At 42.0% G+C, this 23,237-nt stretch overlaps 1 protein-coding gene across 10 annotated transcripts in view; it reads right to left on the reverse strand.

The window, feature by feature from the left end:
• The window catches only part of astn1 (astrotactin 1), a 2,519,376-nt gene that overhangs the window by 1,557,145 nt on the left and 938,994 nt on the right, over positions 1-23,237 (reverse strand). The gene's annotated exons all lie outside the window — the stretch shown is intronic.

Raw genomic sequence — 23,237 nt, forward strand, 5'->3', positions numbered from 1 at the left:
TGTCTCCATCAGATTGTTCCCAGAACATCACTGAGTCTGGTTTCAACAATCTTACTGGCCACTGCTGAAAAAAAAAACGATAAATCCACTGCCTCAGAAGGAGAAAACAAATTAGTTGAATCAATAAGCATGTACTTAAAATGGTGCTTGAAGAAATTGAATCACTTGGAGTTTGTCCAAATTTCAGATTTATTATTAGAGTACCTACATGACGTCACATACAACCTTGAGATCATTTTTCCCTACATTGAGGCAGAATTACAAGTTATTGGTATTGAAAAAAACATGTAAACAAATAAAGAACTGTAAATGGATAGCGAATGTGCAATACAGAAGGAATAAATAAAATCAATGAGGTGAAAAGTCAGAGTCCTTCCATGAATCCCTGATTGAGTTTGTCATTGAAGAGTCTGATGGTGGAGGGGTAGCAGCTGTTCCTGAACCTGCTGGTGTGAGTCTTGTGGCACCTATACCTCTTCCCTGATGGCAGCAGAGAGAATAGAGTGTGTGCTGGGTGGTGTGGATCCTTGATGATTGCTGCTGCCCTCTTATAGCAGCATTCCTTAGAGATCTTCTTGATGGTGGGGATGTTTTTCCTGTGATATCCTGGGCTGTGCCTACTACCTTTTGCAGGGCTTTACACTCAGGGCTATTAGTGTTCCCACACCAGACCATGATGCAGCCAGTCAGCACACTTTCCACCAGACATCTGTAGAAATTTGCCAGGGTTTCCGATGTCTTATCAAACCTCCACAAACTCCTGAGGAAGTGGAGGTGCTGACGTGCTTTCTTCACAATGCCATTAATCTGTTGGGTCCAGAGATGGTGACTCCCAAGAACTTAAATTTGCTCACCCTCTTCACCTCTGATCCTGCAATGATCGCTGGATTGTATACCTATGTGGTGCGCTGTCGGTCAGAAGGAAACACACAAAACCAAAAGGCTATACAACAGGCTTTATTCAACATAAAATTCCGCAGAGCCAGCTGTGAGATTGTGCTGCTGTGAGCTCTGAGAGTGTCTTCGAAGGGCCGGCTCAGTCTTATATCCCGGGGCTTGGTCCATTCAGGTCCCCATGCTCTTCTGCAGGTACAGAGGTTGCCCCCTGCAGTAGGCCAGTAGTGTATCACTACAACCTATGGCTTTCCTTGTTGTGAAGTCAACCCAGAGATCTTCCTTCTAAGTAATATAAGAAATAAAGAATTTGGACTCGATTTGGATGGAGCACAAAAAAGATTTATTATGATAGCCCTAGCTGTAGCAAAAAAGTGTATTATGTCAACCTGGAAATTAGAAGACAACTTGAGAATACAACAATGGTACATAGAAATAAATAAATGTATTCCATTAGAAAAAAAAACATATAATTTAAGAAATAACATCACAATATTCGAACAAATATGGGAACCATGCATGAAACACAATAGAGAAATCCTACCATGGACCTCTACCACCTAAAATGACAGAAGGAGAAGACAACGAAATGAACTGACTCAGTATATAAAAGTAAAGGACAAAAATTTCTTGTTTATTTTTATTAAGTGACGACATTGTTTAACGGGTTTAATGTATCTTATAGATTGAACTTTGAATAAATGGGAAGGGGGAGAGGGAGGGAGGGAAGGGAGGGGGCAAAAAGGGGAGAAAATGACACTATATATTCAAGAGAAAAATGTCTATGTATTTTGGTCAATATGGTTTATAGTGTGAAAAATAAAAAATTTAAAAAAAACAATCTGCTTCTTGGTTTTGCTGACATTGAGGGCAAGGTTATTGTTGGTACTTAATTCAGCCAGATTTTCAATCTGTAGCTGACTCATCTCCTTTTATGTGGATATAATGTGTGTATATAAAGAAAATAGTTTCAAAACATTGAATAAATAAAAAGTGTACAACAACTCCATAGTAGAAGAATGAATTGAATCAAATGGGGTAAAATTAAGTTGAAACTTAAATTTTATCTTGAAGTTAAAGTAACGCTTCCTTTTTAAATGTTGAGGGCAAAATATTAATTTGACTTGCTATTATTGTATTGAGCAGATCAAGCCATTGTCTCAGCAGTGGCCTTTTGTGTCAGTGTTGTTTGTTTATTCAAAATAGAACTCAATTCAGCATTTAGGCCATCCTCTAAAGTTTGTGCAATCTCACAGCATAAATCTTTTCTCTGATGGAAAAAAAAACTATATTCCTCTGGGTTTACTGGACAATATTTACCCCTCAGTCAATATAACTGAATTGGTTCATCGAACCACAATGACATTGCGTTGAAAATTGGCTGCTGAATTTTCTCCAATAGATCAAACCTACTTAACGGGTAACAAGTCATTTGAGATCTTTTGAAGAGTGTTGCAAATTTATGTCTTTCAACAGGAATAATGTACAGAATTTAAGAGTGTAATAGGTACCAGTTAATCAAAGTGAGTTCTGTCATGTAAGACAGTGATTTTGAGGATCTACTTACTGAAGAAATCTATTGGTACAAATGATGCGATCCTTTTGGCAAAGGGTTACTTTCAGAAAGTTGGCAGACGCGACGAAAGAGCTTACAGGATAAGCTGATAAATTGGATAAACCAGTGTACAAAGCATGCAGGAATGTCTTCTCTATTTCACAAGAAGTCAGCTCGATCTGCAATGCAATGATACCTCCTATAACACTACACCAAATGATCTTCTTAATTTGGGAGCCACACATACAAACTTTAAGTTTTTAAAAACTGCTTCCAGGGCATCATGTCACTGTATTCCACAGCAGAGTTCCAGAGTTTTGGTGTCAGAACAATTTACTGGAAGAGTTGGATCAAGTGTGGAGGCATGACTCAATCTTTGGCAGAAAGGCATCCACTTCCATAAAAGACCAAAGAGTCAAGAGCAGAAACACAGTTTTCTGGATGCAGGATGGACAGTAGAGGGAACTGATTTGTGCTGGAATGGATCGGCAACTCATGTTGAGGAGCTTCTTGGATGATGATGGATCTAAGAGAAAATAAAAAATAAAAAACTCCCACTTAACTAATGCTTCTGCATTGCAACCTCATTGGGAGAAAGGACAGAATGATGAGGTGGCCCTCTAAAACTTATGTCATATGTCATCTTTTCTTGGGAGAAAATGGGACCTGTGTTGTCATGGTCTTGTACACTGATGGGTGAATATATTTCTCGTCAAAAGATAACTTTTTTGTGTTTGTGAATTGTGTGTGGGTGTGAAATGGTACTGAGCCTGAAGGGAGATGTGAGCTCTCCAACAGGGTGGTGAAGGTTGAGGTGAGAACTAACATTTTGTAAGCCAAGTCAAGTCTTCAACAGTATATCTGTGATGCAGAAGAGAAAGGATAATGGCAATTAATTTGTTGGCAATCTCCTGCCAGCACTTTCTTATCAAAACTTTTAAAGCTTCATGCTACCTCCTCCTCCAGCAAGCACCAAATACTGTATATTCTTATCAACAGGTGCAGGTTAGCAGCTCAGCATCCTACTGCTTTCTATTAACAAATCTAAACCCTAAACCAATTAGGTAAACCTACTCTTACTCCTCTAAACTTCAAATATCCTGAGGCAGATGATTATTCCCCAAGTAGACAATTCTAGAATTACAGGGCAGAGGTTAAAGGTGAAGGCAGAGAAAATTAAGGGAGTCCTGAAGCATAACTTTTTCCAGTCACAGTGTGGTCTATATCTGGAATGAGCTGCCAGAGGAATTGAAAACTAGGCACAATTTTAACTTTCAAATAACATTCGGTCAGCTACAATGGATAGGAAGGACTCAGAAGGACATTGGACAAATGCAGACAAGTGGGACTGGCTCAGAATGCCAACTTGGTTGGCAAGGACATGTTGAGCTTTAGGCCCAGTTCTGTGCTGTGTGACTTGATGCCCATATATCTAAAGCTATTTGAGTTATTCATTTGCTATTCAGTGGATTTTTGGGAAATAAGCATCTCTAATGAAGCCAATATTTTACCACTCAACTCGAACTATCCTTGAGAAGGTGGTGAGGAAGCACCTTCTTAAACTTTTGCAGTCCATAAGGTGAAGGTATTCCCACACTACCACTGTGAAGGAGTTTTATGATATAGTCTAGTGGTTCTCAACCTTTTTTTTCCACTCACATACCATTTTAAATATTTCCTATGTCATAGGTGCTCTGTGATTAGTGAGGGATTGCTTAAGGTGTTATGTGGGAGGAAAGAATAAAATTGAATATCACTGTTTTAATCATACCTAATTGACTCATTATGTGCATGGCTTCATAACTCCAAAGGAAATGGGCCAATGACAAATTATTTCAAGCAAAATATTTCAGTAACAATTGGGTCTGGAGCAGAGATTCTCAACCTTCCCTTCCCATCACATACCACTTAAAGCAATCCCTTACTAATCACCAAGCACCGATGGCAGAAGGATTACTTAAAGTGATATTTAATGGAAAGAAAAAGGTTGAGAACCATTGATTTAGACTCAGCGACAATGAAGGATCCTGCTATGTTTTTATATCAGGTTGGTGTGTGACTTGGAGGGAACCTGCATGTGGTGGTGCTCCCATGGCTTTCTCCCTCTTGGGTGTACAAATCATAGGATGGATGGGTCTGTTGGGACTGACCATAGTGTAGTTTGTGCAGAGTAAATATTTCTGCCACAATGCACAACTGTTCAAGAGAATGCAGGTCTTGGATGTTAAATTAGAAATCCATCAAGTGGATTATTTTATCCAGGATAGTGTCAAATTTCTTAAGTCTTGTTAGAGGTGAGTGCATCTAACAAAAGAAGAGTATTCTACCATTGTCCTGATTTGTGCCTTGTTAACAGAAGTAACGCTTGGCGATGCCAGGAACTGATGCACTCATTGCACGACATCCAATGTTTTGCACCAATGTATTTTTGCATCTGATCTGGTTGAGTTTCAGGTCAATGGTGTCCTCCAGGACCTGATGGTGAGGCCACATTAAATATCACAGATAGATGATGAGATCATCTATTGTTGCAGATAGCCCTGGCTCAGCATTTGTACATCAGCAATATTACTTGCTATTTATCAGTTCACAACTGAACTTTTGACCAGAAATGAATGGCTTCATTTGCCGAGGAGTTGCAAATGGAATTGAACATTTTGCAATCATCATCAAATAGCCAATTTTTGACTTTATGAAAAGAATGCAATTGATGAAATAGCTGGATTCTGTTGAACATGGGACATTGTTCTGTGACAACTCTGCAGAGATGCTGTGGATCTTGGATGAATGATATCCCACCAATATCACCTTCTTCTTTTTCCAAGGTAGGAGTCCAACTGTTGAGAGTGCTTTCCATGGGTGTGGGTGTAGAAATAGGCCATTCAGGCCATAGAGTCTTCTCTGTCATTCAATCATGGCTGATGCATTTTCCCTCTCTAACCCATTCATCTTTCTTCTCTCTCCAACCTTCAACACCCTCACTAATCAAGATACCCGATAATTTGCCATCTACAGTCATCTGTGGCCACGGATTCCACAGATTGACCACCCTCTGGCTGAAGAACACTCACTGATTTCATTTCATCCAGGACTCCTTGAAGCTACTGTGGTGAATGTCTACCAAGCTGCCTGTCTGCCCTCTGGCGAGCCTTGCTGTACTAACATTAGCTGTGCATTATCTCTACTGTTAAGGACACTCCCCTTGGATATAACTGTATATGCATCTATTGTCTTTCATTATTGTACCATGAGTTTCTGCTAATAAAAGCCATGATTATTGTTTGACCACATCATCTTCATCAATTGGCACTTCAGCTACCCTTATGAAAATGTTGCCTCAAGACAAGCCAGTCCACTAAAGAGCATGTGAAACTTAGCAGATCACAACAAGCCAGTCGGTTTAACTTGCAGTCCAGAATTCAGCACTTGTCCAAAATTCGACCTTCTGTGATGAGATTTGGACCTGAATACTACTAATGAAATGAAAGTCAGTAGTGGTGAGCAGATAATTGGTAAGTAAATGCTGCTTGATAACAATGTCAACATTACATCATTTTCCTTTAACTAAGAATAGATTATTTTGGTGGCAAGTTGTCAGATTGGAGTTGTCCTGCAATTTGTCGACAGCATATAAATGGGCAATTTTCCACACTGTCATTTTGATGCCACATTGTAACTGTACTGGTACAGCTTGGCTGGAGGTGCAGCTATTTCTGGAGAGCAGCTGTTCAGTATTATAGCCTGGAAATGCCTTATTATATGTTACTTTTACTGTATCCATTTTTCAGCTGTTTCTTGATATCACGTGGTTTGAAGCCTGGTTTCTGTGATGATGGGCATCTCAGGAGGAGCTAACTTGGCACTTTGATTGAACACTCTGCCACTCACTTATTGCTCCTTGTCAACCTTGACGTGCATGGAGTTAAACAGAAATGTGCAGAAGAGGGGGTAGAATGCAATACACAAATATGCTGGAGAAACTCAGCAGATCATATTGCACCCATAAGGAGCAAAGGGTGATGAACATTTCAGGCATAGGATGGCTGACAAAAGGCCCAGGTCCCAAAAATTGGTTACCTTTTAATTCCTATGGATGCTGCATGGCCTGCTGAATTTCTACAGCATGATTGTGTATTGACCTTGGCATGTTTTAGGAGTGTCCTCTTTAATTGCCACCCACCATTCGTGTCCAAATGTAATAGGATTGTAAAACTTTAGACTGAGCCATTGGTTGGAGGATCACTCAGCATGGCACCTTCACTGTCTGGCACACATGTGGTCCAATGCTGCAGCCGCACATGATTGGACCTGCCTGACATGATCTTCTCCATTGCTCACTGAATCAGAGTTAATCCCTTTGTTCAATTGTAATGATAGAATGTGAAGGCTATGAGGTGACAGACACTGGTGGTGCTGTAAGACCCACCGTGTCTACCAACACAATGGAAGCTGTCCTCAAAATGACAATGTTTTTACAAACAGTACTTACTACTCACTACTACCAATGCTCTCATTGCAACAAGTAGCTTGCTAAGTAAGAAGTCGAATATATGGCTCACTTGCTGCCTGTCACACACTCTGGCTGCTATGTCCTTCAAGAACTGGCCAACTTGTTCAGTGTTGGTGCCACAGATCATTCTTCAACATTGGCATTGAAGACCCACACATACCCGCCATTTAATTACATTTGTTATTCCTTTCAACACTTCTGCCAGGAGTTATTGAACATGGAGGAACACTGATAATCAGCTGGGAGGGGGTGGGGGGGGGGAGTGGGATGATGCAGTTATATTCAAATAGAGTTTTCCGTGCTCATTTTTGACCTGCTGTCATGAGTTAATCTCTTGGGAACTTAACAGGTAAATTACCCTCTGAAACACCAGTGAACTCTGGCATGTAAATGTGTAATTGAATCATTCTGATGAGGAACTGATACATCTCATCACATTTCTTGCTGATTCTTAAAGTTAATCAAATATAAACTGTGAGTTGGCCAGCAAAGATTAAATGTGAATGTAGAATTTTACAGAAACTAAGACTGCAAATGCCTGAAATCTGAGGCAAAGAAATAATCTGTCAGAGGAGCTCAGTGGTGAAGTGGCAATTGTCAATATTTCAGATCAAACCCTTCATCAAGACTGATCAATGGAGAGGGGAACTAGACAATATGAGGAGGATGTAGATAGCCCCAGGAAGAATGAGGGAGGAGTGTGGGGAGGTGGGGAAGAGGGACTGAAAATAGATCTGAAGAGGAGAAGGAAACACAGGAGGTGAGTGTGACCCGAAACTAGAAAATTTGATGTTTGCACTATTCTACCGAAGCGGAATAGGAGGTGTTGTTGCTCTAGTTTGTGTTGGGTCTCACTATGGCATTGAAGATCAAGAGTGGACAGGTCACTGTGGCAATGCATAAGGAAGTTGACTGGGAGCACAGCATGGGCACTGAAGAAAGAGTACAGGTGCTCTGTGAAAAGGTGCCCAAGTCTGTGCTTGGTATAGCCGATATAGGACCTCATTGGAAGCACCAGATGTGATCGATGGAGATGCACGTGAATCATTGCCACACTTGGGAGAGTCCCTAGATGTGGTGAAGGAGGAGGTTACATTTTATAGCTGTCAAAGGCTACTGATGCTGCGGTTCCAGCATTGCTCGTGTTGTTCTTGATTATCATCATCCACAGCTCTCTCCACCTTTGTTCCAACTGATCTCTTAATTTTTAGTCTTGCCTCTCTGCACCCATTAATCACTTGCTTTTGTCTCTCAAGTCCATTTCTCACCCTCCCCATCCATTGTTTTTCCTTCATTGGTTCACCAATCCCCTCCTGGCTCCTACAACCATATAACAATTACAGAACGGAAACAGGCCATCTCGGCCCTCTAGTCCACACCAATTTAAGTGATCTCCTCTAGTCCCACCTACCTGCTCCCTGTTCATAACCCTCCAATCCACTTACCTCCATGCACTTATCCAAACTTCTCTTAAATTACAAAATTGACCCTGCTGCAAACACCTCTTCCTGAAGGTCATTCCACTCAGCCACCACTCTCTGAGTGAAGAAGCTCTCTCTTATATTACTTCTAAACTTTTGCCCCCTAACCCTTAACTTATGACCCCCCTCATTCCAATCTCACCTTCCCTTAAGGGAAAGAGTCTATTCTATCTATCCCTCTCATAATTTTAAATACCTCTATCAAATTCCCCCTCAACCTTCTATGCTCCAATGAATGAAGACCCAGTCTAATCAATTTTTCTTTGTATTCTAGATACTGCAATCCAGGCAGCATTTTAGTAAATCTTCTCTGCACCCTCTCTACCTTATTGATATCCTTCCTATAATTTGGGCACCAGAACTGCACACAGTATTCCAAGTTTGGTCTCACCAAAACTTTGAACAGTCTCAACATCACCTCCCAGCTCCTATATTTTGTGCTTTGATTTATAAATGCCAGCATACCAAAAGCCTTCTTTACCATTCTATCCACATGTAAATCCACTTTCAAAGAATGATGAACTGTTATTCCAATATCTCTCTGTTCCTCTGCATTCCTCAATGTCCTCCCCTTCATTGCATACATCCTGTTTTGATTATTCTTCCCAAAATGAAGCACTTCACACTTATTAAACTCCATCTGCCATCTTTCAGTCCACTTTTCTAAGCAGTCCAAATCCTCTACAGTCCCTGAAAATTATCTTCACTATCCACAACTCCCCCTATTTTGTATTGTCTGCATATTTACTAAACCAATTTGCCACTCCATTATCTAAATCATTAATGTAAATGACAAACAGTAAGGGACCCAACTCTGATCCCTAAGCCACATTGCTCATCACCGGCCTCCATCCTGACAGACAGTTATCCACCATGACTCTCTGGCATCTACCTTCTAGCCACCATTGAACCCATATGACTATCTCAACATTAATACCTAGTATCTGAGCCTTCCTTACTAACATTCCATGTGGAACCTTATCGAAGGCCTTAATGAAATCCATATAGACTACATCTACTGCTCTACCTCATCACTCTTCCTAGTTACCTCCTCAAAAAATTCAATAAGATTTGTCAAACATGACCTTGCCCACACAAACCCATGTTGGGTGAACCCTGATCAGTCCCTGCCTTCTAGATACTTATACATATTATCTCTAAGAATACTTTCCAATAGTTTACTGACCACCGATGTCAAACTTACTGGCCGATAATTCCTGGGCCTACACCTGCTGCCCTTTTTAAACAAAGGAACCATGTTTGCAACACGCTAATCTTGCGGCAGCATGCCACCCTCTAGTGACTGTTGAAAAATTACTGTCAGAGCCTCCACTATTTCCTCCCTGACTTTCCTCAAGGTCCTAGGGAAAATCCCATTGGGACCCAGAGACTTATCCATTTTTATATATCTCAAAAGTTCCAACACCCCCTCTTTCTTAATCCCTACATTTTCCAATCACCCATTTGCTTCTCTTATCCTACATGATTCCATATTCTTTACCCTCGTGAATACCGAAGAGAAGAACTCATTCAATATCTCCCCCATCTCATGCAGCTCCACACACATTTGTCTGCTCTGATTATCTAAGGGACCAATTTTATCCTTCACTCTCCTTTTGCTATTTACACATTTGTAAAAACCCTTCAGATTTACTTTCACCCTGCTTGCTATAGCCACCTCGTACCTTCTTTTTGCTTTCCTAATTTCTTTCTTAAGATGCTTTTTAACAATCCATGTATTTTCCAAGCATTTTTCTATACCTTGTTTCTTGGACTTAATGTAGGCCTCCCTTTTACCTTGAACCAACTTTTTAATCTTCCTTGAAAACCACAGCTCTCTCAAACTTTTGGCTCTGCCTTTTATCCTAACAGGAATGTAAAGATTCTGCACCCTCAAAATCTCACCTTTAAATTACCTCCAATTCTTCTCTACCTCCTTTCCACCAAAAAAAACAAGTCACCCCAAATCACTCCTTGCAAATCCCTTCTCATTTCATAAAATCTGGCTTTTCCCCACTCACAAACCTTCATCATCAGACAAGACCTATCCCTTTCCATAATTATATTGAAACTAATGGTACCATGATCACTGGAACTGAAGTACTCCCCAACACACACCTCAGTCACCTGCCCTATCTCATTCCCCAACAGTAGATCCAACACTGCCCCTTCTCTAGTGGGTACCCCAACATATTGCTCCAAAAAAAAAAATCTATCCTGCACACATTTTACAAATTCTAATCCATCCAGCCCCTTCACAGTATGTGTTTCCCAATCTATATTAGGAAAATTAAAATCCTCCACTAACACAACTCTGTGCTTATTACAAATCTCAGCTATTTCCTTACACATTTGGTCTTCTATTTCTCACTCCCCACTATAATTGTAAACTCTCCTTTTCCATTTTTTAATTCCACCCATACCGCCTCCCTTGACGAGCCCTCCAATCTATCTTGCATCAGTACCACTGTAATATTTTCCCTGACAAGCAATGCCACACAACACCCTCTTACCCCTCCAATTTTATCACACCTGAAGCAGCGAAATACCAGAATATTTATCAGCCAGTCACATCCCTCCTGCAACCACTTCTCACTAATCGTCACCATGTCATACTGCCATGTCTATCCACACCTTCAGCTTGTCCTAGCATTAAAGTAAATGCATTTCAGAGATTTCCCACATCTTACTTTCTCTTTACAGACAACTCTATTACTATCATCATCCCCCCTCCATCATAGCACTCATCTGTTTCCTGCTTGATCACCTGTCTTTCTACTCCCAAACTCCCAAAGTTTGCAGACAAACCTTCTCTTTGCTGTTCTCCTTTATATGGAGCCCTTCCCCCAACTGTACTAGTTTAAAGCACCATTAGTAGCCCTAGAAAATTCCTCCGCCAGGATCCTGGTCCCTCTGGGATTCAGATGCAACCCGTTCATTCAATACAGGTCCCACCTCCCCCAAAAAAGGTCTCAGTGATCCAAGAACTCATATCCCTGCCCCTTACTCCACCCTTTTAGCCACACATTCATCCTCCATCTGATACTATTCTTGTCCTCACTATCACGTGTCTCCTTTGCGGTCCTTCTTTTTAGCTCCCTACCTAACTCCCAATATTCACTTTTCCCACCTGCTCCAAATTCTGGCCATCTCCCCTTTCTACAATTTACTCTGATACAGGGTCCAGTTGTCAGTTTCCATTTACCCCCACTAATGTTGATTGACCACTGGTTTACTCCAGTGGATAGTTTTTTTTAATTAAAAAAAAGCTTGAATTGATGACCAGTGCTGAGAGCTATTTTACCAAGGGGTTTATTTTCTCTTAAACAGCATAAATTTATAATTTCGGGGATATTTTGCAGAATGAAATATTTTTCTTCAAGGCACTTAAAGCTTTAACAAACACTATGAGATCACATAGTAGTGAAACCATGGTGTAATCTGCATTCTAATTTTCAGTAAAACAAATCATTGTTAGGAACATGTAATTTTGATCTAAAAATCTAATGTGCTCCTAAAAAAATTCATTGATGTGTTGAACAGTGTTTTCATTGTATCTGGATGGCAAAAAGCCACTGTTTGGATTGTACAATCATGTTAATTATTTACTTGCTATATTATCTGACTGTAAACTAAATTATTCCTATAGCGTTTGAAAGCAACTTCACATGCTGTTCAACGCTCATCATCGGCAGCAAATCTGGTGGGACCATTATAATTTCCAACAGCATCTGTAGAATTTGGAAAGGGAAATTGCTCAGGCTTCCTTCCTTCACTGTTAATCCAGCAGGGACTGTTAGAAGTGGAGTCATAGAGTCACACAGCACAGACAGGTTCTTCAGCCCGTTGAGCCTTTCTGACCATCAACCACTCTACACTTATTCCATTTTACTTCACCCCAATTTCCCATCAGTAACTCCAGATCCTGCCACTCAACTGCAGACAAGGATTACTTGACACCTGACAATTGACCCACCAGCCCACACATCTTTGGGATGGAGAAGGAAACTGGAGACACAGGAAATCATCACGGTCAAATTCCACAGAGACACAACTGGACATTCAGATATGAGCAATGATTCAGCTTGGAAGGAGGGGGGGGTAAGAGGGAAATATTGACAATGGCACTTTCTGTAGGGGAGGAGTATTGACAATGCTGTTTTCTGCTGGGCAGGGGTCTTGACAATGAGGTTTTTTCAGTAGGGGACGGGTATTAAACAACATTACGATTATCAAGATGAAGACTAAAGCAGAAAACTATCATGTCGAGTTGGTTTTGTAGATGAGTAAGACGACAAGAAAGGCTAATGTTTAATTCATTCATGCTATTTCAACGGAGAAAATAATACCATCAATTTTTGTTTTTATCCCTAGGATTTTGGTTCATCTATTTCTGGATTGTTGATGACAAAAAAGGAGAAAACTGCATGTTTAAAAAATGCAATATATGCAAAAACTGCAACCTTTAAGGTTGAAAAGTCTTCACAGATTTTCTTTTATGTTCATTAATAATCAAGTCTTGAAGACATAACCACAAAACACATTGATTTCAAAGAGGACTTGTTGAAGACAACTTCACAAACTGAAACAAGTAGGCATCACAGATAAAAGCTGGATGTATTATTGAGTAATGGGAAGGAAATGAGACAAAGCAAGATGAAAAAATGTCAGTGATACCTCAGATATCTATCCTGGGACGATCTTGTCTCATGCATGGCAGAAACTTGATTGATAACTTGAGTGAACGATTATTACAGTTAGAGGACATTCAATTGAAATACTCATCAGATGTCTTTGATTTCAGAGAGGAGGTTCTAGTGCATTTGTATCAGGATATTTGGCATCTTAAATTTCCTTTTATGTCATTAGATTATGTAGAATAAACACAGAAGCAGCCATTTCACCCAACCTATCAAGTCACGCCAGTAAATTTTCACCATGCAAACAGCCTCCCAGTTTTATTTATGGGCCTAATCCTTCATTCTCCATGACCATTTCTGGTTCTCTGGCCTCATCCTGAAACATCCATAATATTCATCCCAACCATTCCCAGTGTGAGCGCATTCCACATTCACACAACTTATTGGATACAGAAATTTCCTCTGAAGATTAGAACTTAATGGGAGGAAGACAAAGATTAGTGTTCAAAGCAATCTGGAGGAATATGGCAAAACTAATTCCCTGGCCAGAAAGCTGGGTGATTAAAAGCAACAATGATAAGTTTGAGCTATTCAAACACAATGAGGAGTATTTAAGGGCAGCATGAAGACATAGCTACTGTCTCTCAGCTGCAGTGAATTGGAATTCACTGGCTGTGTGTAGTTCAGATGGCTGGCTCCTCCCCTGGTTCCATGCTCACCTCCCACAATATTAACCCTGTTTTTCCTGCCTTACCTCAGATTCACCTGAGGACTATTGTGTCTACTGGCCATTGATTGTAAGCTGTTAAACACATGTTTGTACTCCTCACTTATCTCTGAGTGCATTCTATCAAAATGGGATGGAAGCCCTGATGAAGCCAGGCATGCTCCAGATTGACCCTCTGTCCCAAGGCCCCATAGGAATGCTTTCAGTCCTACCTGACGGTCACACAAGACATCTTCAACTCGAGATGGCCCCAATGTGTACACTGTCATCAGAGACTGTGCTACCTATGAGTTGGCCTTAGAAGGCTTGAAGGCCCATTACATGAGGCCCCTGAATGATGTGCTGGCGAGGCACCAACTCTCTCAATGTCAGCAGCATCTGGGAGATTTGATGGACGACTATATTCTTGAACTGTGGGTCCTGACCAGAAAATGCCACTACGGAGTGGTCAGGGCCCGGGTGAGAGAGGAGGAACAAATCCGGGACACCTTCATGGCAGGAGTGAGATTTGAGGAAGGGGAGACAGCAACTGCTGGAATTGGAAAGAAAGACTTGGCCAGCAGCCTGGAGCTGGTGAAAGTGCTCAACCAGGCCCAACTGAGAGCTGATGACATCACGGGTGAAAGCGGTGCCCTTTCAGAGTACTAGGCCATCGGGGCACCTGTGAGCTCTGCGGTCCCAGCGCCAACCGCTGCAGCCATGCGCAACCAGGGGTGCTACTTCTGTAGACAGGCACAGCACACCAGCGCCCGATGCCCCATGAAGGACTCCATGTTCGCAGGATGCAGTAAGCTAAGGCACTGGGTGAAGGTCTGACAAGCTAAAGGGAACTCAAAGAGGGCAACCTCGTGTACAACTCCCAATCATCGCTTGACCCGTGCCTGAGTCTTGAAGGACTGGCCTCCGCGTCTCTGTGTTTTTCACCACCAGAGTCTTGCTTTTCCTCATGGCGGGCCCCGACACCAGAAGTGAAGGCATGGAGGCCATCTTGCCACATGTTGAGGTCAGTGCCACTTAGTCCTTTGTTGGATCAAGATGGAGGGCAGCCATCTTGCCATGCCTCGTGGTTGACACCATCTTGTCTGCCCATGGGCCAAGATGAGAGAGTCAACATCAGCATGGGAAGCAATGGGTTTTCTGGAGCATTGGCATTATTCGTTCTGGATCAGGCAATACCTCATTAATTGAATAACTCCACGATGGAAGTGCAGAGAAATGGACATTTGACTGATTACTTAGTCGACACTGGCTCCTTGGGGAGCTATAGAAACTGTGATGGCTCTGTGGTACAACTTAAGAGTGTACCCGATGGACTATCATACTTTTCTAGCCTCACACTTGCAGGGGTATTGCATAGTACATTTCACTGTAAAAAGGGGGGAATTTTGTAAGTTCCAATTATACGTATTGAAGAATTTGGGTGCTCCTGTGTTGTTGGGCCTGGACTTCCTTTGTCACCTTAAAAGTGTGGCCGTGGAATACTCTGGCCCACTCCCTCCTATCACAGTGTGGAATGGAAGGTCCCAAAAGCCAGACACCACATGCCGTCTCTCCACTCTAAATATTGATTACCCCCCACTGTTTCCGAACCTGACACCCAACTGCAAATCAATAGCCACAAAGAGCAGTCGATACAGTGCAGGGGATTGGGAATTTATTCGAGCTGAGACACAGCGGCTGCTCAAAGAAAACATAATTGAGCCTAATAACAGCCCATGGAGAGCCCAGGGGGTAGTTGTGAAAGGGGAAAAAAGTCTAGGCTAGTGATTGACTACAGCCAAATAATTAATTGTTTCACACTCCTGGACGCATGCCCCCTCCCTTGAATTTCGGACATTGTAAACACAATTAGGCAGTGTTTGACCCATCAATGTAAAAGCTGCATACCATCAGTTCCCGATCCATTCCGAGGACAATCCCTAACAACATTTGAGGCAGATGGATGGATTGATCAGTTCTAGAGGGTCCCTTTTGGTATCACCATTGGGGTCTTGGTCTTCCAGAGACAGATGGACAAAATGGTTAACAAGTACTGATTGAAGATCACTTATCTCGACAACATCACCATTTGTGGACATAGGCCCTAAACCTCATGTACAATTCCAGTAAGTGCATGATCTGAACAAAATATCTGGTGATATTGGGTTATGTGATGGAGAATGGCATCATTAGCCCTGATCCCGATCGAATGCACCCCCTATTAGACCTCTTGATCCCAAGAACCACAAAAGCCTTAAGGAGGTGCCTGAACTACTTTTCCAACTATGCCCTCACTACGTGGACAAGGTCCACCCCCCTCATAAAGTCCACCTCTTCCCATTATCAGCCAAAGTCCAGGCAGCATTTGACTATGTTCAGAACTACATTGCAAAGGCCACCATGCCTGTGGTGGATGAGAACACAACCTTCCAGGTGGAAAGTGATGCCTCAGATGTAGCTCTGGCCATTACCCTTAACCAGGCAGGCAGGCCAGAGGCCCAAGCCATTGTAGAGGCATCAGGCACTTGAGGTAATAATGGCTGGCAGAAAAATTAAACTGCTCACCGACCAGCGATCAGTGGCATCTTGGTTTAATAATACAAAAAGGGGAAAAATGAAGAATGATAAGATCTCGAGGTGGAGAATTGAACTCTCCACCTATAATTATGACATAGCATATAGGCCAGGTACACTCAATGAATCTCCAGATGCCCTGTCAAGAGGAAGCTGTGCCTTTGCACACACCAGCCAGTGAGCTTTACCACCCAGGCATCACCTGCATGGCTCATTTCATCAAGGCACACAACCTGCCCTAATCCATTGAGGACATCAGGGAAATGCCAGGAACTACTGCTCAGCTATGAGGACACTGCTCAGGAAGTGGACCAATCCACCCCACGACCTGAGCCAGAGACCTCAAGACCCACTGACCCTGTACCACAAGAGGTCCACGAGGTTCAGGAAGCCCAAATGCTCCAGAACTGTGGTGCTCGACCAGAATTACCAGACCCCCGAGAAACTTAACTTGTAAATATTTGTCAAGTATTTTTTTTTTTAATGAATGGTCTCTGTTTTTCAACCACAGGCTCAATTCTGAAGGAAGGGGTAAATGCAGTGAACTGAAATTCACTGTCTGTGTATTGTTCAGATGGCTGGCTCCTCCCCTGGCTCCACCCCAATATAAACCCTGGTTTTCCCGCCTTACCTCAGATTCACCTGAGACTATTGTGTCAACTGGCCATTGATTGTAAACTATTAAAAGCGTGTTTGTACCCCTCACTTGCCTCTGAGTGCATTCAGTCGTGTTACACCTGGGTTCAATCCTGAACTCCCATGCTGACAGTACAACTTTTTTTGATCATGTTTGCACAATCTTTGTTTGATCATGTGGATTTATTCCAGGTGCTCTAGTTTCCTATGGCACATCAAAGATTAAGTGTTCAATTGGATCCTGTAAATTAAAATTTTAACTTTAGAGATACAGCATGGAAACAGAGCCTTCTGCCCATGAGTCCACTCCACCCAAGTCCACCCATGTGACCAATTTACCTCCCAGCCCCATACACCTTTGAAATATGGAGGAAATAGGAACACTTGGAAGAAACCTACACAGACTCAAAGTGAATTTACAAACTTTTCACAGACAGCAGCGGATTCAATCCTAGGTGCTAACTGCTAAGTTAACCAAGTGCAGAGGAAATGTATAGAATATGGGATGCGAAGGAGGGAGCAAATAATGAGAATATAAGCAGAAATGAATTGCAGGGAAAATTAGTGGGGCAGTGGGTTTGCTGTGATCAGGTGGGCTGAATAGCTTTCTTCTCTGCCATCTATAAATATTTCAAGGTTATTAAAAATGCTGAGTAGTATATGAAGTAACTGTAAAGCTTATAAAAAGATTAAAATGTCAGAAAGAAAATATTTCTCTAACCATAGCTGAGAACACATTGCGAAGCCAGCAAAGGGGTTTATGGGTGTCAAAGGCAAGACCAATGTACCTGTGCATTTCAAGATGCCCCAAGAATGGAAGGTTGAGCTGCCTTCTTGAATTGATTTCTGTACATCTGAGAATTTCACTAGAATATACAGTTCACTCCATAATGTTTGAGACAGACATTTTTTTTATTTTATTTGCACTTGTGCTCCACAGTTTTAAATTAATAACCAAACAATTCACATGTGATTAAAGTGCACATTCCAGACTTTAGTCAAATTTATTTGTATACATTTTGTTTTGACCATGTAAAAATTACAGAACTTTTTATACATAATCCAAACTCAAAATGCTGGATAAGCTCAGCTGGTCAATCACTGTCCTTTATGAAGCAAAGGCAAAAATACATAATCAATGTTTCAGGTTTGAGCCCTTCATCAAGGAATGAGAGAATGCCAGCAGGAATCTGAACAAAAGGTTGGGGGGGGGGAGGGAGAAGAAGGTAAAAACAGATGAAAGGAGGAAGGGGACAGCAGTGATCAAGGAGAGAAGGGATGGCTGTGTGGGTAAGGGGGAAGAGAGGGGAGAACTAAAATGACAGGAAAGAGGGAGGGGAAAGAAGGCAAGCAAGTTTAGCAGAAAGCAGAGAAGCCAATGTTAATGCCAGACAGAAAATAAGGTATGGTTCCTCCAATCTGCAGGTGGTCAGGATGGGATAGTGCACAAGGCCATGGACAGACATGTGAGTGTGAAAGTGTGACTCAGAATTGAAATGGTTGGCTGCTGGGAGGTCACTGTTGTTACAGGCAGAGATGAGGTGCTGTGCAAAGCAATCTCCCAATCTGCGACCATTCACTCCAATGTAGACAGGGCCACAAAGGGAGCACCGGATGCTGTAAATAAGTCAGGCAGATGTACAAGTGAAGTGATGCTTCACATGAAAGGCCTATTTGGGGCCTTGGACCATGGTGAGGGAGGAGGTGTGGGTGCAAGTGTTGAACCTTCTGCAGCCACAGGGAAAGGTGCCAAGGATGGGGGGGGGGTGGAGGAATAGGTGGGGAGGGATGTGCCCAAGGGAATCACATAGAAAGCAGTCCTTATGGAAGGCCAAGAGGGGAAGAGAAGGAAAAATGTGTCTGGTGGTTGATCCTGTAAGTGCTGGAAATTCTGGCAGATAATAAGTTGAATGCAAAGGCTGGTGGGGTGGTAGGTGAGGATGAAGGGATTCCATGTTTGTTGTGTCTGGGGTAAGAGGGGGCCAAGCCAGGTGAGTGGGAAATGGAAGAGATGCAGGTGAGGGCTAAGTCGATAATGGTGGAGAGGAAGCCATGTTTGTGAAAGGTGGCAGACATTTCAGAAGATCTGGGTTGGAAGACCTCATCTTGGGATCAGATGCGGTGGAGGCAGAGAAATTGAGAGAAGGGGGATGGAATCCTTACAAGGGGACAAGGTGTGAAGCAGTTTAGTCAAGGTAGTTGGGGGAGTTAGAGATGGAGACGGAGATCCAGGAAGGGGAGAGTGTTATCAGAGATGGACCAGGTGAGTTTGAGACCAGGGGAGAAAAGATAAGATGAAACTAGTTCAGTGGGTTAAGAACAAGCAAAAACAATGGGTTTACTTGGATGGTATAGTTTGTGCATCTTGGGTAGAAGGTAGAAATGTGTATTATGGGCCCAGAGGGCCCCAAAACCCAGCAGCAATAGAAATTCACCAAGACAAATGGTTACTTAAACACAAGTTACTTTTAATTATCTTTAAGCGTGAAAACAGGATCAAACTTTAACCTATTACTATTAACTTAACTTGATCTAACTTAACCCCCTTTTAATTCTATGTGTATATAAATTTAGAAAAGTTATTTGATTCATAGTCCAATCTCACTTCTCACTCCTCCAAGTACACTTATATCAGGCAATTCTTATACTGTGCACAGAATTTAATATTTGTGAATTTCACCAGGCTTTTGTGCTTGAAAGGTAAATGGTTACCACTCAGGAAGATTCTTGTCAGTTTTCAGGGAGAGATATGCTGCTCATTGGACACAAATCGATTCCTTTTGATTAGCCACTTCAGTATTTTGCCGAAGAAACTTTCCCCATCTTTTCCAGGTCACCACCGAGTTCCTTTTTGTTTCCCTCATTTCAAGTGTAATATTATGCAGCCGGCCATCTTCTCTTATATGGACCACAAGGGCTTTGACCAGGCTGAACTAAGAACTCACAACCCGTCTTCAAAATTGGGTTCTTCAACAAACTTGCCAGCTTGTCATGTTCCAGTCCCAGCTGCTGCAGCTGAACTGTAGAAATGAATTCTCTCTTTGAGAGAAAACCGCATGACCCTCTTACAACACCAAACTGCACTCAGACAGACTGCAGTACCAGACCCAATCTTCGAATACGTTCATCTATTCCTTTCCAAAACAATAATCCATCACTCCACAACATGTCCAATTAACACCTACTTGTGAAGTCCTTAAAGACATTCTTCAAAGTTTTTGCAAAGGCACTTGAAAGCTGGACTGTCTGGCTTGAGCCAAGCTCTGGCATTTTAAATGAGATCTATTTTGAAGTGTTTGTATTTGTTTGTGACCTACACTAAAACCCCACAATGTATCTTCCCAAACCATATCTATATATGATATGAAATATAACATAATTTGCAGTATGGGGGTGGGAGAGAATGAGGTTGACGGCAGTGGGGGAGGTGGTGGCCAGAGGTGATGAGGCTGGAGATTGTGTCTCCCACACCTCTCCCCTCCCCACCTACATCTGCAACACCTCACATTCCCTCCATCTCCTCAATGACTTCAGAATCCCCAAACTGGACTACATCCTCATGATGGATGTCCAATACCTTTATACCTCCATCTCCCACAGAGGTCTAAAACACTTCTCTTCTTCCTGGACGAAAGATCTGACCAGTCACACTCTACCACCATCCTCCTACACCTGGCAGAACATCCTCACTCCAAATAACTTCTCCTTTAAATCATCCCACTTTCTCCAAATTAAAGGAGTAGCGATGAGTATCCGCATGGGTCCTGGCTACTCCTGTCTGTTCGTGGGCTTTATGCAGCAATCCATGCTACAAGCCTATACAGGCAAGACTCCTCAACTCTTCCTCCGGTTATATTGACAACTACATCAGGGCTGGCTCATACAACCAGGATGAGTTGTTAACTTCATACACTTCACAACCAACTTCCGACATCAAACTCATCTGGTCCATCTTTAATAACACACTCTCCTTTCTGGATTTGTCCATCTCTATCTCAGGAGACAAGCTTTCCACCGGCATAATACAAACCCTCCAACTACCTTGACTACGTTTCCTCACACCCTGTCCCCTGCAAGGATTCCATTCCCTTCTCTTAATTTCTCGGTCTCCACAACATATGTTCCCAAGAGGAGATCTTCCAGTCCAGATCTTCTGAAATGCCTGCTTTCTTCCACAAACGTGGCTTCCCATCCACCATTATCAACTCAGCTCTCACCTGCATTTCCTCCATTTCCCATTCATCTGCTCTGCCCCCCCTCTGCCCCAGATGCAACAAACACAGAATCCCCCTCATCCTTGCCCTCCACCCTTTGCATTGAACACAATGTCCACCACAATTTCTAGCACTTATTACAAGATCCCACCACCAGACACATTTTTCCTTCTCCTCCCTTCTTGGCTTTCCATAGGGACCACCCCCTCCATGATTCCCTCATGCATTAATTCCTCCTCCCCTATCGCACCCCCAGCACTTCCCCCGTTCCCACAGGAGGAGCACACTTGCACCCACACCACCTCCCTCACCACAGTCTGGGGCCCCAAACAGGCCTTTCAAGTGAAGGAACATTTCACTTGTACATCCGCAGGACTTATTTACTGCATTCGGTGCTCCTTTTGTGCCCTTCTCTACATTGGAGAGACCGGTTGCATATTGGGAGATTACTTTTACTCTGTCCACCACAACAGTGACCTTCCAGAAGTCAACCATTTCTATTCTGAATCACACTCGCATGTCTTTCCATTGCCTTATGTACTATCCCATCCTGACTCCTCGTTGATTGGAGGAACAACACATTATTTTCCATCTGGGCACTCTTCAGCCAGATGCCATTAATATTGACTTCTCTGCTTTCTGATAAACTTGCTTGTCTTCTTTCCCCTCCCCTTTCCAGTCCTTCCCTCCCTTACCCACCAGCCATCTCTCCCCCTTCTGATCACTGCTATCCCCTTCCTCCACTACCTATCATTTCCTGACTTTTCCACCTATCTTTTATTCAGATGCCTGCCACCATTCTCTCATACCTTGATGAAGGGCTCAAGCCTGAAATATCAGTTATGTATTTTTGCTTTACTACATAAAGAACACGGTGACCTGCCAAGTTTCTCCAGCATTTTGTGTTTGTACTTCAACCTTGATGTTTGCAGATTTTCATGGTTTACTTTATACATAATCCCCTTATTTTAGGGTATGATAATATTTGGGATATATCAATGGAATATATTAAAGTAGTTATGTTTAGTGCTTTGTTGCATATCCTTTGCATGTAGTGACTGCTTGAAGTCTGTGATTCATCGACATCACCAGACACTGAGTATCTTCTCTGGTGATGCTCTGCCAGTCCTCTATTGCAGCCATCTTCATTCTCCTGCTTATTCCAGGGGTTTGTTACCTTGAGTTTTCTCTTCAGCATATGGAAGGCATGCTTAATTGGGTTTAGATCGGGTGACTAAAGTGGGCATTCAATAATTTTCCATTAAATAGCTTTGAAAAAAAACAACTTTGTTGCTTTAGTAGTATGTTTGAAATCATTGTATTGCTGTAGGATGATGCGTCATCCAATGAGTTTGAAGGCATTTTCTCAAACTTGAGTAGATAAGATGTTTCTATACTCTTCAGTATTTATTTTGTGTTATTATAGAGCAGCACAATTAAGATACCTATCAGATTTTTATCAAACAAGGGAAAAACTAGATTGGACCAGGTTAGAGCTAGATAAAATAGGGGAGAGGTACCTGAACATATACTATATAAGTGGGATGAAAAGCTGGTGCAACATAGAAATTCACCAGTACTGCACCATCTGCTCAACATTTGGAAGAAGATTCACATAGAAAGGAAAAAAACAAATTACCAACTACCAAAATCAACAATAGATAACCTTTCCTTTAGAGAATGGGAGAGAAAAGGGATCAAAAGAATAGAAATTTGTTTTTTGGAAATAATTTACTATCTTTTGAACAAATGAAGTACAAATATGGTATAACTCACAGTACAATGTTTGCATACCACCAACTGAAAACCTACTTGAAGGACAAATTGGGAAGCAGGTTACCAGAAGGAAACAATTTTGAATATGTGATTACAGACACAATGATAATTAAAAGATTTATAGCAAACATATACATCAAACTGCAAGAGAAAGAACGATGAAATAAGCTGTTAACCCAAACAAAAGTGGGAACAAGATCTAAACATAAAGATAAAGAATGAAACATGGGAAAAGCTATCATCCGGAACTA

This window comes from Narcine bancroftii, chromosome 5, assembly GCF_036971445.1.
Source record: "Narcine bancroftii isolate sNarBan1 chromosome 5, sNarBan1.hap1, whole genome shotgun sequence".
In the NCBI taxonomy this organism is placed as follows: Eukaryota; Metazoa; Chordata; class Chondrichthyes; order Torpediniformes; family Narcinidae; genus Narcine; species Narcine bancroftii.